This window comes from Zea mays, chromosome 2 (assembly GCF_902167145.1).
Source record: "Zea mays cultivar B73 chromosome 2, Zm-B73-REFERENCE-NAM-5.0, whole genome shotgun sequence".
NCBI lineage: Eukaryota > Viridiplantae > Streptophyta > Magnoliopsida > Poales > Poaceae > Zea > Zea mays.
The window spans coordinates 211,668,291-211,685,042 of NC_050097.1; the positions used below are offsets into that span (position 1 = coordinate 211,668,291).

At 48.6% G+C, this 16,752-nt stretch overlaps 1 long non-coding RNA gene across 1 annotated transcript; it reads right to left on the reverse strand.

Annotated features, from left to right (window-relative positions):
- Positions 1-11,011: 11,011 nt before the first annotated feature.
- Positions 11,012-11,645, reverse strand: LOC103653386 (uncharacterized). Its single transcript, XR_565448.4, has 3 exons — positions 11,506-11,645; positions 11,361-11,400; positions 11,012-11,284 (listed from the first exon to the last, which is right to left on the reverse strand). It is a non-coding gene; the product is annotated as an uncharacterized lncRNA (long non-coding RNA).
- Positions 11,646-16,752: the final 5,107 nt, after the last annotated feature.

Here is a 16,752-nt window from a genome sequence, read left to right on the forward strand (position 1 = left end):
ATTATAATTTAGACAGATTATAATCTATATGTAGTTGTTTGGTAGCCTAAATTAGAATCTATATGTAACATGATTACTCTCGAGGAGATTATGAGATTATTATAATCTACACTTTAGATTATATAATCTAAATCTATAACCTAAGTGTTTGTTTACCTGTTGGATTATTTGTGCTGGATTATACAATCTGGAGAGATTATAATTCGAAACAAACATGGTCTATGTCATGAACCGGCTTAGCAGCACGTATCACAAAAACTGAAAACTCTTGCTGATAAACGCCGTCGTTCCATAGAGACGTGCCGTCTCTCCCCTGCCTCCGGTATATATGTCAGTTGACTTTGAGACAAATATGACAGTCACTGCTCGACAGTTGACACAAGACACCTCCACTTGTCCAGTACAGGCGGTACATTATATTTCAATATTCCATTAAGGTTTGACCATTCAATACACACGCCTCGGACAGCTAGCCAGAGATCCAGACGACCAGTACACATGCAGTTGAGACTTGTAAACTAACATTATAAAAATGCATGGCCTTCTTATATAGGGCTATTAACCTATTACCTTATGTCCCTATCCTAACAGTAAGTCTATATAGAGCGTGTGCGGGATTTTTTTTTGTATTGCTTGAAAAAAATTGGATGGGAACATAGGAGACATGCCTCATGCTCCTAAGCATCATATGAGGACCTGCCATGTTAGAACGCATGTCCATACATTACTATCTAACAAGCTAGTAACAACCGAAAGTTCACGAAATAATTCTTCTATCTGCATTAGTTTTTGTTTCCATCCCCTCCTCCTGGATATTTATAAAGTAGTCTCATACTCCCATGCGTTGATGCTCGTGAACGATTGTAGTTGTAGTTCAAGAGAAGAAAAAAAAGAAGGAAAGTGAGAAGGTGTTTGAATGCACTAGAACTAATAGTTTGGCTAAAAATTGTTAATGCAATTAGCTAGCTAACAAATAGCTACCTAACTATTAACTAATTTACCAAAAATAGCTAATAGTTGAAATATTATCTAGGGTATTTGGATGTCTCAACTAATTTTAGCTACTATATATGTATTAGTTTTAATGTATTTAAACACCCGCTAAGTCCTAGCACTACCGGAATCAGCTTCTTTGCCGTGTGTTCTAAACACACGGCAAAGGCTATTTTACACTCGGCAAAGGCTTTGCCGAGTGTAACACTCGGCAAAGAACGCTCGACGAACTGTACATCGGCAACAACTTCTTTGCCGAGTACTTTTTGTCGGGCACTCGGTAAAGACTTTGCCGAGTGCCATTTGGCACTCGGCAAAGAAAAGTCACCGTCACGGCGCCAAGTGACGGTGACGGATCCTTTACCGAGTGCCAACGGCGACACTCGGCAAAGACTGGTCTAGTGGACCCCCACAGCCAGTCCCTGTGCCGAGAGCCCTAGTAGGCACTCGGCAAAGGAGGTTTCTTTGCCGAGTGTCTGGTGGACTGGCACTCGGCAAAGAACCCTTCAGTGGGCCCCTTTGCCAGTATCTTTGCCGAGTGCCTTGGCAAAAGCACTCGGCAAAGACATTTTTGCCGGTTCCCAGGTTTCCTTCTTTGCCGAGTGCCACTGTCAGCACTCGGCAAAGATGTCTTTACCGGTTCCCAGGTTTCCTTCTTTGCCGAGTGTCATGGTCATAGCACTCGGCAAAGCAACCCTTTGCCGAGTGTTACACTCGGCAAAGTGACCAGAATGTCCCTTTTTTATTTGCTTTTGTTGTTCCATCCAAACAAACAAAAGATATATATCATTCACATCACATTATATATCAAGCACATCACAGAATGAACACATTTATCATCAACACCATATATATCACAAAGTCTCACAAAACAGATCACAAGTCTCACTAAAGTCAGGATCATCACAAAACAGATACAAGTCTGCATCATCACTAACATCACCAAGTATCTCACAAGATAAAGTGTAACAAACATCACCAACACTCATAAAGGTAAGTCTGGATCATCACAAAACAAATCATCAACGAGGTGGGCATCTGGACTGGTTCGGCGAAGGGCTGGACGAAGCATGAGGGTTGTTCGACGCCGCCGATTGACCCTGCACAGAGAACAGATTGTATGTGTGAGAACATATGAATATATATCATGCAGTACTAAAATTTTGATACTCACAGGAGTAGTGAACTCTGTAGGGTCAGCTGCAGGGAACAACGGAGGTGGTGGAGCATGACCCTGTGCGGCGCCAAGGCTCTGCATGTACGCGAACATCTCCGCCATCCTCTTCTCTAGCTCCTCACGTTGCCTCCTCTCATCATCTAGCTGAGTCTGTAATATTTCGCCCTAATGTTACGATAATGCAAAGAGAAGATATATAAAAATCAATGAACGATGAATAGATAAGGAATAACCTGGAGTTGCTGGATACGATGCTGTGAGGTGTCATGCCGAGGTCGTATGGCTGGGCTCGCGCTCGTGCTCCTTGCTCGCACCTGAGAGAGAGTGGGAGTGGAGGACGAGTCGATTGCCCCGTCGGCAATCCAGTACCGCCCATGCCTCTTGCCTCCTCCGACCCTCATGAGGACATCTCCGTCGATGTCCTCGGTCCTCGGATCGTAATCTGGCCCATGGACCTCCTTGGCCATGGCGGTGTACTCACTGAGTCGGCTGTGGATGGCGGGGTTGGTGTACGCCTCGGGCCCGTCATCCGGGTTGTAGGTGACGTCGGACGTCGCCTTCCCCTTGTGGGCCATGGCATATGCCGAGAACGTGGAGTCAGGGTCTTGGTGGTCGAACCACTTGCGCTTTCGAGTTGCCCTAAAAAAATGCTGAGGTTCGATTCATTGTCGCCATCATTGTAACGAGGGGGTGGATTATGCACGCTCGGCAGTTTGTCACCATAGTAAGTTGTTGTGAAGTTTGACACCTCCTCCAGTATGTATGCCTCTGCAATGGAAGCCTCGATTTTGCATTTATTTCTACATTTCTTTCGGATAGTCTTTAGACATCTCTCGATTGGATAGCACCAACGTCCCTGCACGGGCCCCCCCATTCGTGCCTCATACGGGAGATGAATAATCAAATGCTGCATCGGATTGAAGAAGCCAGGTGGAAAGATCTTCTCCAGCTTACATAGTAACACGGGTGCCATCCTTTCCAAGTCTGCAATCATGGTCCGAGCTAACTCTTTTGCACAAAGCTGGCGGAAGAAATAGCTCAACTCTGCAAGCGCTAGCCAGACATGCTCAGGGACATAGCCTCGAACCATCGCCGGAAGTTCGTTCAATCCATATGTGGAAGTCATGACTCTTCATCCCTAAGACTCGCAGAGTAGATAAGTTCACCCCCTACTAAGGTTAGCTGCATACCCATCAGGGAACATTAACATCTTGATCCACTCTAGTACTTCCTTCCTCTGGGCCCTGCTCAGGACGAAATCGGCCTTAGGCCTTCTCCATGTCTTACCACCACTAGGCGGCTTCATCTCTTGGTTTGGTCTATCACATAACTCTGCCAGATCCACTCTTGCCTTTACGTTATCCTTTGACTTATCAGGAATCTCCATAATTGTTGCCCAAAGTGCCTCGGCGACATTCTTTTCAGTGTGCATCACGTCAATGTTGTGTGGAAGGAGCAGGTCATCATAATAGGGGAGCCGAGTCAGTCCCGACTTATGTGTCCACATATGTTGCTCACCATATCCCACAAAACCACCTTCTGGGTTGGCCACGAGACCATCTATCTCTTCGCGAACTTCGGCACCAGTCATCATTGCAGGTGGGCGGTCTGTCACCACGACACCTTTCGTAAAGTTCTTGATGTCTAGTCGGAATGCATGGTCAGGAGGGAGAAATTGTCGATGTTTATCGAATGACGAATATTTGCCACCCTTCTTCAACCAAATGAACCTAAGAGCTTCCTTGCAAACTGGGCATGGGAACTTACCGTGAACACACCAGGCGCAAAATAGCCCGTACGCCGGAAAGTCATGCATGGAGTACTGGTACCAAACATGCATTTTGAAGTTTGTCTTCGTAGCTCGGTCGTACGTCCATACCCCTTCCTCCCAAGCACGGACCAATTCATCAATCAAAGGCTCCATGTACACGCCCATTTTATTCCCCGGGTGTCCAGGAATTATCAACGACACGAATATGTTCTGTCTTTGAAAGCATACGCCAGGGGGGAGATTGATGGGGATAACGAACACAGGCCAACATGTGTATGGGGCAGCGGTCATTCCGGAGTAGAGCATGGAAACTAACACCATCTACGCAACCACAGGCTGTCCAAAAAACGTGGACAATTCGAAACTGATACATTTGTAGATATGCAAAGATCTGCATATCTACACCGTATCTCTTTCGAACGGGAGACGCCTAACAGGGTTACGTGATCTACGACCATGATGCGGATGTAGAGGTTATACCTAGGGTGGCGGTGGAGTCAGGCTAGTGGGGCTGTGGCGGGTCGGTGCAGTGGCGACGCGAGGCAGACCCGCAGCGGCTAGGAAGACCTCTGCAAAAAAAATAAACAAGTATGTCAACAAAAAAATTCGGCAGCACCTCCCCTGCACGGGGAGGTTTCCAAAACCTGCAAATAAAATTAACAGCACGATGGCTGACATTCACACATACATCAACGACACGATGGCCGACAATCACATTTAATCGACATTCATATCCACCATCACACAATCATATCTAATCGGCATACAACTAAAACTAGGACCCCTACACAATCATATCTATCGCCACACAAACATTATATAGAAACTTTATACGTACTGCGCTACTATCGCTTTTATTGTGAAGTGGAACTACTTATGTATATCAACAAATGTGAATTAGTGCATATATATTCTCTATTGCATATATATCAACAAATGGAACTACTTATGTATATCAACATACGTACCTGCTGCGGCGCGGACGGCGGCGAGCGGGCAGACTGCGCGGCGCGGGCGGACGGCGGGCGGCTCGAGCGTTGCGACGGCGGGCGGCTCGAGCGTCGCGACGGCGGGCTCCGGCGGGCGCGACGGCGGGCTCGACGGCGGGCTCGACGGCAGGCGCTACGGCGGTCGCGACGGCGGGCTCCGGCGGGCGCTACGGCGGGCGCGACGGCGGTCGCGACGGCGGGCTCCGGCGGGCGACGGCGGGTAGCGGCCTTTTAGAAAGTGAGAGTGAGAGAGAGAGAGACAGGGAGTGCGGGCGCTGTAACGCTATTAAAACATTCTTTGCCGAGTGCCCGCGATCCGGCACTCGGCAAAGATTTTTTAAAAATTAAAAAATAAACTTTGCCGAGTGCCGGATCTCGGGCACTCGGCAAAGTCGCCTTTGCCGAGTGCTGGATCTCAGGCACTCGGCAAAGTCGCCTTTGCCGAGTGCTAGCTGTAGAGCACTCGGCAAAGATGTGTTGTACAGGCTTTGCCGAGTGCCCAAGGACAGGCACTCGGCAAAGTTGTCTTTGCCGAGTGCTAACTGGGCAGCACTCGGCAAAGTATTTTTTATTTTTTTTTATTTTTGGCAACCAAACTTTTTGTGGTGTGTTCCTACACTATGTAGACCTACATGTATCATTTGTGGACAATTTTAACAGAGTTTTCAATCGTTAGTAGATTTAGTTCGTTTATTTGAATTTCTTCGGAAAATTTAGATTTGAACTGTAGGTCACTCAAAACATGGAAAACCGTGCATGCAAAAATGATATTCATGTTACTTAGCATAAGTTACGACCGATTCCAGGAGCGGACCGGAAACTTCGAGCAACATGCTCACTAAACATGGCCGTGAACTTGCCATACACATGTTTAAAAATTGTATAAAACCCAAACAAAGTCAAAAAATCCTGAAACTTGTCCACGTGTCATGATATCATATGTACAGGCTGCGATAAAAATTTTAGAATGTTTGGAGAAAGTTGTGGGACACTATGTGTAGAAACCTAGGAGAACTACATTGAAACTCTATGATTTCATGTGTAGTTCTCCTAGGTTTCTACAAATAGTGTCCCACAACTTTCTCCAAACATTCTAAAATTTTTATCGCAGCCTGTACATATGATATCATGACACGTGGACAAGTTTCAGGATTTTTTGACTTTGTTTGTGTTTTATACAATTTTTAAACATGTGTATGGCAAGTTCACGACCATGTTTAGTGAGCATGTTGCTCGAAGTTTCTGGTCCGCTCCTGGAATCGGTCGTAACTAATGCTAAGTAACATGAATATCATTTTTGCATGCACGGTTTTCCAAGTTTCGAGTGACCTACAGTTCAAATCTAAATTTTCCGAAGAAATTCAAATAAACGAACTAAATCTACTAACGATTGAAAACTCTGTTAAAATTATCCACAAATGATACATGTAGGTCTACATAGTGTAGGAACATACCACAAAAATTTCGAGAGACAAAATAAAAAAAATAAAAATATACTTTGCCGAGTGTCCAGGAATGACACTCGGCAAAGTATGCTTTGCCGAGTGCCTACTATGTGGCACTCGGTAGAGAATCTCGTTGCCGAGAGCCAACGGATGACACTCGGCAAAGACTAACGGCCGTCAGCTTTGGGACGGCCACTGACGGCCATTTGCCGAGAGCCCACTTTGTCGAGTGTTTGTCACTCGGCAAAGTTGTCTTTGCCGAGTGCCGTTCTGTGCCGAGTGTTCAGCGCTCGGCAAAGTTGTCTTTGCCGAGTGCCTAACGTTACCGAGTGCGGCACTCGGCAAAGTTTTCTTTGCCGAGTGCCCGACAAAAGGCACTCGGCAAAGAAGCCAACACTCGGCAAAGCCTCGGATTCCGGTAGTGTAGCAGCTATTAGTATTTAGTAGATCTCATCCACTCCATCAAACGCGCAACTAAGTAAACGAGTCAAATGACATGGGATGCTTGTAATGACAGTTTTGGGTTTGATTATGGACTTGGTCGTCAGACTAGCTAGGCACCTGAACGCCACTCCCCTAATCTAGCTAGCTTAGCCACCAACTAAGCACCGGTATTGGTTTAAGCAGGTGGTTGCAAAGTCCGAATTAGGCAACCACAGGTCGGCAAGTTGCTGCACTAATGTAACACCCGGTTTTAGAAGGCAAACCAAATGCGAACCATGTACGTGCTAGGATCAGCAATTCACGTACACAACAGTTACATAACATGGACATCATCACACAATGCTCAAATAGTATTAAAAAGGGAGATAATAGTCGATTACATCATATGTCTGAGACATCTACATAGTCTTTACAATAAATCAAAGTGCGAAAACGAAACGTAGATAAACGCGGCCTTCACAGGCAGCCGACTGGGGGTTGCCGCTAACCCACACCTAGAACTCATCGTAGTCTTGGAACTCCTGGAAGTCTCCTTCCATGGCTTCATCTTCTCCTGAGCAGTGGTTGCAATGCGGACAACCTGGGAAGGGGGTTGGTGTGTAGAGCAAGGGTGAGTACACATCAACATACTCAGCAAGTATCCCGTTTGGCTGTAGTGGACTAGCTTTATGTGGGGTAAGTCAAGCAGTTGCTTTTAGTTGGTCAGATTATTATTACTAGTAGAGAAAGCCAAGTTTTAGATTTAACCCACGTTATTAACCCAAATGTACTCCTTTCCAAACGGAAAGAGTACCACTTACCATTACCAGAGTCAATTCTAAGAACCATCAATCTCATTGCCACCTGCAAATCCGAACATCTCTGATCAAGTACCACTAATCACTGGAGCTCCCTTGGCCGCTCATAACCGTGAGCACGGCTGATATATCAGTTTTCAAACACTCTGCAGAGGTTGTGCACTTTACCCACAAGCCGTGATTCCCTTTCTGCCCGGAGAGAGCTACTCCCCATTGACCACTACCTAGGTGGTCCAGCAGGGCATCACTATGTAGCCTTTACAAAGATTCTCCGAGGCTGTAGCCGCCCGTTAGGTTTCCTAAATGTACCGCACTCCTCCTCAAGGGACAAATCAACCTTGGCAGAGCGAGCCACATACACCGAGCCCCATTGATGGCACGACGGCTAAGCGGACTACACCCCGGTTCCTCTAATTACTCAGTTAAGGGCGTCCCACTCCACCCTCATGGTTGCACTGTTTTCCCGGGCGGTCATCCAATGAACAGGTCCTTACGGAGAGGCACTCGAGAAACCGCTCGAGCCCCCTTGAAGGTCACAAGTATAACATCATAATAAAAGAGGGGAAAGCAACGTATCATTGATAATTCTCATCATGTTCATTGATTAGAGTTGAGCAATAGCATAAGACTAAGCAATAATAATCCAACCCAAATAGGTAAACAAGGACATGAATAACAAAAGCTAGTCGATCCTTAGGTATAACTGTGAAATGCGGGAGGTGAATTAAAGAATGCATAGGACAGAGATAGGTCAAGGGACACTTGCCTCTACCAACCGACTGCTGCTCAGGGGCTTCACCTGCGAGTTCTTCGGGCTCTTCAACCGGACCGTTCTCTATGCGAGCGCAAACATACATACATCCACATATTTAATTCAAAAGAACAGTACACCATGCAATAGAATGCAGTAAATAAACAGACGTTCCACGCAGGCTCGCAATTAAGGTTAAGAGAGAAAGAGAAAAAGACAGTCGAGAAACGATCACGTTGCATTATTATAAATTAAACCACTCGCTTAATAGAAGGGAATTAATTTGGACACTACATTTTAGCATAAAGTAAAGTCATATTTCATGTCTAATCATTATAAGCAGATGAATATAAATTAAAAGGATTATCGCGCAGCGAGACGCGCGACATAACACTCTAAATTGAATTAAGAAATCGACGACTCGTCGCGCGACAGAGTGCACAAAGAGGCACTTGCATTAATTATAAAGAGACGTTAAGCATCGCGCGACAAAACGCACGACGACATACGTCAACAGGGCCGAGTTTAAAGTGGGACGTCACGCGACTGGATGCGCGACGTCACATATTAAACAACCTGAAATTAAGATGGATCGTCACGCGACGAAGCGCGCGACGCAGCGCATTAATAGAACCTGAAATTAAACAAACACTACACGACGGTTCACTTACAGCGACCTACTGTTGGTTGCTAAAACGGCCTTCAACGACCTACGATTGGTCGCTAAAAACTTTTAGCGACCCATAAGGATGGTCGCTGTAAGTGCCGTCGCTAAAGGCTTTAGCGACCGACATCTTTTTAGCGACCGACCGTCCGTTGCTAATATTGTATATTTAGCGACCAACCGTGGGTTGCTGTACTACAGATTTAGCAACCAACCGTAAGTCGCCATACTATACATTTAGCAACCAACAGAAAGTCGCCCTTTGTCGAGGACCATAATTAGGGGTACCCTCAAGGCTCCTAATTCTCAGCTGGTAACCCCCATCAGCACAAAGCTACAAAGGCCTGATGGGTGCGATCAAGTCAGGGATCAGTCCATTCGAGGGACTCGATCACGCCTCGCCCGAGCCTAGCCTCGGACAAGGGCAGCCGACCCCGGAGGATCTCCGTCTCGCCCGAGGCCCCCCTCCAGCGGCGAACACGTTCCCGGCTCGCCCGAGGCCCTGTCTTCGCCAAGAAGCAACCCCGACCAAATCGCAGGAGCATTTAATGCAAAGGTGGCCTGACACCTTTATCCTGACGCGCGCCCCTCAGCTGACAGAGCCGAAGTGACCGCCGTCACTTCACCGCTCCACTGACCGGTCTGACAGAAAGACAGCGCCGCCTGCGCCGCTCCGACTGCGGTGCCACTTGACAGAGTGAGGCTGACAAGCAGTCAGGCCCGGCCGCACACCATAGGAAACTCCGCTCCGCCCGACCCAGGGCTCGGACTCGGGCTAAGCCCCGGAAGACGGCGAACTCCGCTCCGCCCGACCCAGGGCTCGGACTCGGGCTAAGCCCCGGAAGACGGCGAACTCCGCTCCGCCCGACCCAGGGCTCGGACTCGGGCTAAGCCCCGGAAGACGACGAACTCCGCTCCGCCCGACCCAGGGCTCGAACTCGGGCTAAGCCCCGGAAGACGGCGAACTCCGCTCCGCCCGACCCAGGGCTCGGACCTGGGCTCAGCCCCAGAAGACGACGAACTCCGCTTCGCCCGACCCCGGAACTCAAATTCCGCCCTGGCCTCAGCCAACGGCCTCCGCCTCGCCCGACCCAGAGGCTCGGACTCGGCCTCGGCCACGGAAGATGGACTCGACCTCGACCTCGGAGAAGCCTCCACATCGCCCAACCTAGGGCGCGGACCGGCCACGTCAACAGGAGGCGCCATCATTACCCTACTCCAGGCTGACTCAGGCTACGGGAAACAAGACCGGCGTCCCATCTGGCTCGCTCCGCCAGATAGGCGATGATGGCGCCCCGCACGCTCCCTGACGATGGCGGCTCTCGGCACCCTTACGGAAGCAAGAGGACGTCAGCAAGGACCCGACGGCCCCGACAGCTGTCCCTCCGCTAGGCTCCAGCGCTCCTCCGACGGCCACGACATCACACCAACCGGGCGCCAAAATCTCTCCGGTCGCCACGATGGCGTGTACTTAGGGCGCTAGCTCCCCTCCGCTAAACACGTAGCACTCTGCTACACCCCCCATTGTACACCTGGATCCTCTCCTTACGCCTATAAAAGGAAGGACCAGGGCCCTCTTAGAGAGGGTTGGCCGCGCGGGGACGAGGACGAGACGGGCGCTCGCGTGAGGCCACTCGCTCCTTCCCCCGTGTGGACGCTTGTAACCCCCTACTGCAAGCGCACCCGACCTGGGCGCGGGACGAACACGAAGGCCGCGAGATTTCCACCTCTCTCTCTCGCCCATCTCCGGCCACCTCACTTTCCCCCCTTCGCGCTCGGCCTCGCGTCGACCCATCTGGGCTGGGGCACGCAGCGACACTTCACTCGTCGGCTCGGGGACCCCCCGGTCTTGAAACACCGACACCCTTTTTACAGTTGTTATTAATAATAATATACATTTAATTAAGCACCACAAATCATAGATTTTTATACACAAATCACAAAGACATACACAGTTAATCAGTATACCACAGTCATAGATCCATCACATAAACACAAAAGCACCACAATTATATATTCACAAAAGCATCACAATTATAATATCATTCACAACTAGATCACTAATGTTTCATATCACTCCAACTATTGTTCAAAAGCCCACAACTATATCACTCTAGCTGCTCCAGAGCTGATCAGTCACAAAAGCACCAAAGCTACACTAATACTTCAAGCAGTTAAAAAGCCTTCAGACAACCACTCCAGCTTCTTGTATCCTCCAATTTTAAGGTACAAGCTTTCTTTGTCCAGAACACCCTAGAAAAAGGTACATCAAATTAGTATATTGTTGCTGCATTTGCAAATAAAAATACAGTTTTGATGCCTTATCTACCTCCACTAGATGGTGTTGCAGCCTTATGCACCAACTTCAGCTGGTGCAATCAAGGTTAATCATCATTAAGTTGCTGGCTCATATAAATCTAAACATAAACAAGATAAGATATAAACAAAAATATACATATGAACTAATAACTCACTGGAAGGAACTTGAATGACTTCTTCATGACAACAAGCTAGCGTACTTCCAAGGCACCCTGAGAGCTGAACACTTGGACCACAAAACAAGAGTCTCATATTAACTATAGTATGAACTATGAGCAAAGTAAATTTCTAACAACTATAGAAAAAATGAAAGATAAACTGGGCCAATATCCATCTAATAAGCCAATCAATATCCACCTGGTTCCACCTCTCTGAATTCCAATAAATAGAAAAAATATATGTGATAGCAAAATAAATCTGGAGCACAATATCACTTTGTTACAAGTACAGGCCAAAAGTCCATTTAACAATATAAAATAATTGGGCAGTAAGCACTAAAGTTCGCATTTTCAACCACGACAGCACGAAAGGCCAAAAATGTGTATTAACAAAATTACCACAGCTCCTATCCTGAAAGAAATTAGAGTATTAAAATGCACTACTATTTATATCGTTGGCTGCAGCTTTTGGATTTTGGGGATAAAAAAGTCAACTATCGTTGACTGTAGCACAGTCTTTGTTGACAGTGGATTGCCGAAGTGTAAGTGCAGAACGACAGCGTGCAATGCACAGCGAAAACGACTCCTTAATGCGGCACTACCATGGTCCCTGTCGCATTGGAATCACAGAGTTTTTTTTTCTAGGTGTTGAAGGCTGAAACAAAAATATCCAAATCAAAATTAGCTCTTATTCCCCTAATCGATAATTCTGATTAGTTTCAAGAAAACATCTATCCACGGAAGCATTAATAACGACTGTCAGCAAAAACACGCCGGGGCAAATCCCCAGAAAAAAATCGCTAAAATAAAATTAGGCGAATTAAAAATATATATTAGGAGGACAATCCAATCGTTTAACTGCATGAGATGCTTATAAGGAGGATACTATGCTTTTGTTTACTCCAGGTGCTTGAAGTGTACTACTAGCAAGTTAGTTGAGCTTATTTAAGAATCCGTTTGCATTGTTGGGACTAACTTTTATAAGGGCATGCTTAATGTAGTATTCTCTCTTTAAGCACTAATGCTTTAAGCATCTTGCATTATATGTGCCCTAAGCTCAGAGCTAGATTGCAACAGGTGTGAATATAACCTCCAATATATCAATATCCATCCACAACATATTTCATATTTCAAGTACATAGAAAATAGAATTCCATCAAGATAAGTACAACCACAAAAAGATGGGCCAAGGCACAGAAATATAATTAGAATCAATGGTAACATCAGAAACAGAAGGGCAATAACCTATCTTATTTCAAAGGATACATAATAGTCACTACGCAGACAAAAAGGGTGGGTACACAAGAAATCCTGCATGTGACCTACTACTCCACAGATTTATCTCCCACTTAATTTGCTTCCTTTCTATATCCATGGTTGTTCACACAAAACATTGTGCATTAAGATCAGCAGCCTGGAACTAGAGTTTCTGTGATTAAACTATATCTACCCATGTTGCAAGAATTAGCACGCTCTTAAAAGAGTGATATGGGCCACTTTTATAAAATAGAAACGGGCATCACCTCGGCAAGCTCACTTTTTATCAACAGTTCATGTCGCCTTTGTAATGGATCCTTCTTGCTCTCAAACACAATTTGCATGCCTTCTAAGCCATTGAGATCTTGAGCAATCACATCATCTAATTTATTTTCTGTTATAACTCCTATAGCACTCTCTGATGTCTCAACCTGAACCAAAAACATCAACTATTTAGGATGTCTTTCTCTATAGAATACTTGTAGCAAACATTGAACGACTGATTGGAGAGGTACGCGAAGGTTTGGATTCCAGCGACCAGCGCTCACATCAAAGAGGGGATCCCACAGGCCGACGGGGATGGAGGGAAGGAATGCATACCTGGATCTGGAACAGGACGTCGTCGACCGGGCGCGGAGGGCGGTGGGGATGCACTGTGATTGCACGGGCGGCGATGCCGGGCGCGTCCACACGCTCACACTCCTGGCGCGCTGCACCCTGGACGTCGGCGGCCGCGGCTGGGGCCTCGCGTAGGAGGCGCTGTAGCTCCGGACGTCCACCGCCGCCCCGCCGCCGAACGTGCTGCCCCTCTCCGCGCACGACACCGACCTCTCCCGGAACCAATGAGGACCGAGCGCAGGGGCACGACAGGGCTGAGGGCGAGCTCGGCGAGCACAAAGGGTGAGGTGGCGACGGCACCCGCCACGGCTGAGGGAGGGGCGGCCATGGGAGAAGTGACGGCGGCTGCGCGCGTGGAATAGGGTTTCGTTTGTTTGTTTAGTAGGCCTTTAGATGGGCTTTGGTGAGTAAATAAGAAACATAAAAATCATGTATCCCTATAGCGACCCACCATCAGTCACACACTTACCTCTATAGCGACCGACCATAAGTCGTTAAATTTCTAGACTTTTAGCGATCTACAGACCGTCGCTATAAATGCATTTAGCAACCAACCGTCGGTCCCAAATAAGGGTCGCTAAAGATCAACCGTCGTGTAGTGAAATTCATCGCGCGACGAAACACGCGACGCAGCACGCTAACTAACGGAGTTTGAAATTAATTAAAGACCGAGAATAATCACCGCGCGCGTGGGGTTGCGCACGCGGGAACGCGTTAGGGAGGGTAAACAAGGCCACGCGAGCCGCGCCGGGGGCTGGGACGCCACGCGCAGGGACCGAAGGGCGCGCGCAGGGGCCGAGGCCGTGCGCAGGGGCAGCGCGCCGGCGGTCGCACGCGGGGGGGGGGGGGGGGGGCGAGAACGCCGCGCCGGTGGCAGGGGATGCCGCGCCAGGGGCCGGACCGCCGCAGGGAAGGGAGCAGGGGGCGGGTGGGCCACGCCGGGGCCGGGGACTGGGACGCCACGCGCAGGGACCGAAGGCCGCGCGCCGGCGGTCGCGCGCCGGGGGGCCGGGAACGCCGCGCCGGTGGCAGGGGATGCCGCGCCGGGGGCCGGACCGCCGCAGGGAAGGGAGCAGGGGGGCGGGCGGGCCACGCCGGGGCCGGGGACCGCCGCTGGGGGCAGGGCCGCCGCGGGGGAGGGAGCAAGGGGGTGGGGCCGCGCCGCCGCGGGAGGGGCAGGGGCGAGCCGCCGCGCCGCCGCGCATGGGGCCGGGGTCGCGCCGGGGAGGGGAGCAGGGGAGGGCCACGCCGGGGCCACAGGCCGCCGTGCCGGGGCGGGCAGGGGCGCGCGCAGGGAAGAAAGGGAGGGCGCGCGCAAGGAAGAGAAGAGGAGGGGGAGGGAGGGAGGGAGAGAGAAGGGAAGGGGAGGGGAAAAACTCACCTCTGGGGATCCAAATCCGGCGATCACCGTCTCCAAAACCCTAGGGCACCACGGGGAAAGAGAGGTGGAAGAAGGGGAGGGAGGTTACTGCGTGGGAGAAATCAAATGAGCCAAACGGAACTAGGGAAGGGGGGGGCGCACAGGGTGGGCATGGGCGCCAGGGGCGCGCGGGCCGGACCGAGCCGGACCGGACTAGGCCGGGCTGGGCTGGGTCACATCACGGATCAGAACCCACGACACGCACGACCATTAAACGAAATTAAATCGCGAACCGAAATCCGAAACGGAACGAGACGAACACGCGACATCAGACAAAGAAATGCGCTTCGGCGTGATGCAACACCCATGACACTTAGGTTTTGTTTATACATGACACGGACACCTGTCGCTATACTGGTTTGAAACAGGGAAGAAGGAGGCGAAACGGGAAGAGAAAAGAGAGTAACGCCCGAATTTGGTGAGAGAAAAGAAGAAAAAATTCTACTCCCAAATTCAGGACGTTACAACTAACGGCACAGATTCACACTATATATTTTCCCATCGTCGACGCTAGCTTGAAAATGAATGAAGCTCAGTTTCCGAACATAATATTTGAGGGAATTAAACATTACTTCATGCATATATGCATAAGAACAACCTTGTATTTTAGATTATACACTACCTTTCAAAATATCCAATTTATAAGACGCTTTGATTTTTAATGTACTCATATAATAAGTGATGTATGTGTTTTTGTATATGTGTCTAGATCTATCATAACCCATTTAGGTGTTGTTTGGTTCCTTTTGAGGAGCGGTAACGTTAATGTAAATGCAAAACGCTGCTAGCTGTTCCGGTTCAACGGGTACCAGGTTTTGTTTGGTAATTGCGCGTGGTTGCTTCTGGCAGAGATGGGATAGTGAGCGGGTGCATATGCGACGGGAAGCAATCCGATTACGCCAGGATGAGAGCGGTGTCATCATCATTCTGAAGGTCTGTATCTGATAACGCGTGAATTGATACCGTTCGAACTGAACCAAACGAGAAGCAAGGTGATTGAGTCCCGTTGTGAACCGATGACGGATGAAAATACGCGAACCAAACAGCACCTTAAATATAGACATATATACAAACTAAGACCTAAAAAAGTACTAATTTGTGAAGGAGGTAGTAACTTTGAAACAGTGACCCACCATGCATGTCTGTCGCATCGGGGACACCCGGAAGAGGCCGCCATCTTCTACGGACTATACACATACGTATGTCCAAATTATAGAAGTAGGGAAACCTATCTAATCACAATCACACGCACCCCAAATTAAACTATAATGCATGGTTTCGTCAAGACATCAACGACGTGGCGGTATTGGCGCATCATGCATCACTTGCCCCTTCTGGTAGTGGTAGTTGCATGCCAAATGCAAGATACGCGTACGCGAGCGCAGCGGGAGTTGTTACGAATCACGCGACACACACACGCACCGGCGAGCCTTACGTGTCCGTCCCCGCCCGGGCCGGGCTCCCAATAACAATTAATAATCTACTTAATTACTGCTGTGCTGCTCCCCAGCTAGCAGCGGTCGAGCATATATATACATATATATTAGGTTGGTTGGGCGATCGATTGTTCGCGAATCGCGAGATCGTCTCTGCATGCAGCGAGGTGAGGTCGCGCCTGCCTCATCCAAACGTTGACGTTAAAGCTATTAATTATATATACGTTCGTACGGACTGACGATAAACTAGTACGTACTAATTGGGATTTGTTTTTTTATTAGTTTATTGAGAGCGAAAAAGTTACCGGGATTGGTTTGGAAACTCGAGCGGGCGTAGACATGCATCGTCGTGAGTACGACGACTGCGTCAGTCAAAAGGGCTGCTAGCTAGATATGCAGATGATGGACGTAGTGACCGCATACTTGTATGGGTCATTGGATTCAGAAATCTATATGAAGATCCCGGATGGGCTGAGAGTTCCGGATGCCAAGTCAAATCACAACATGTACAAC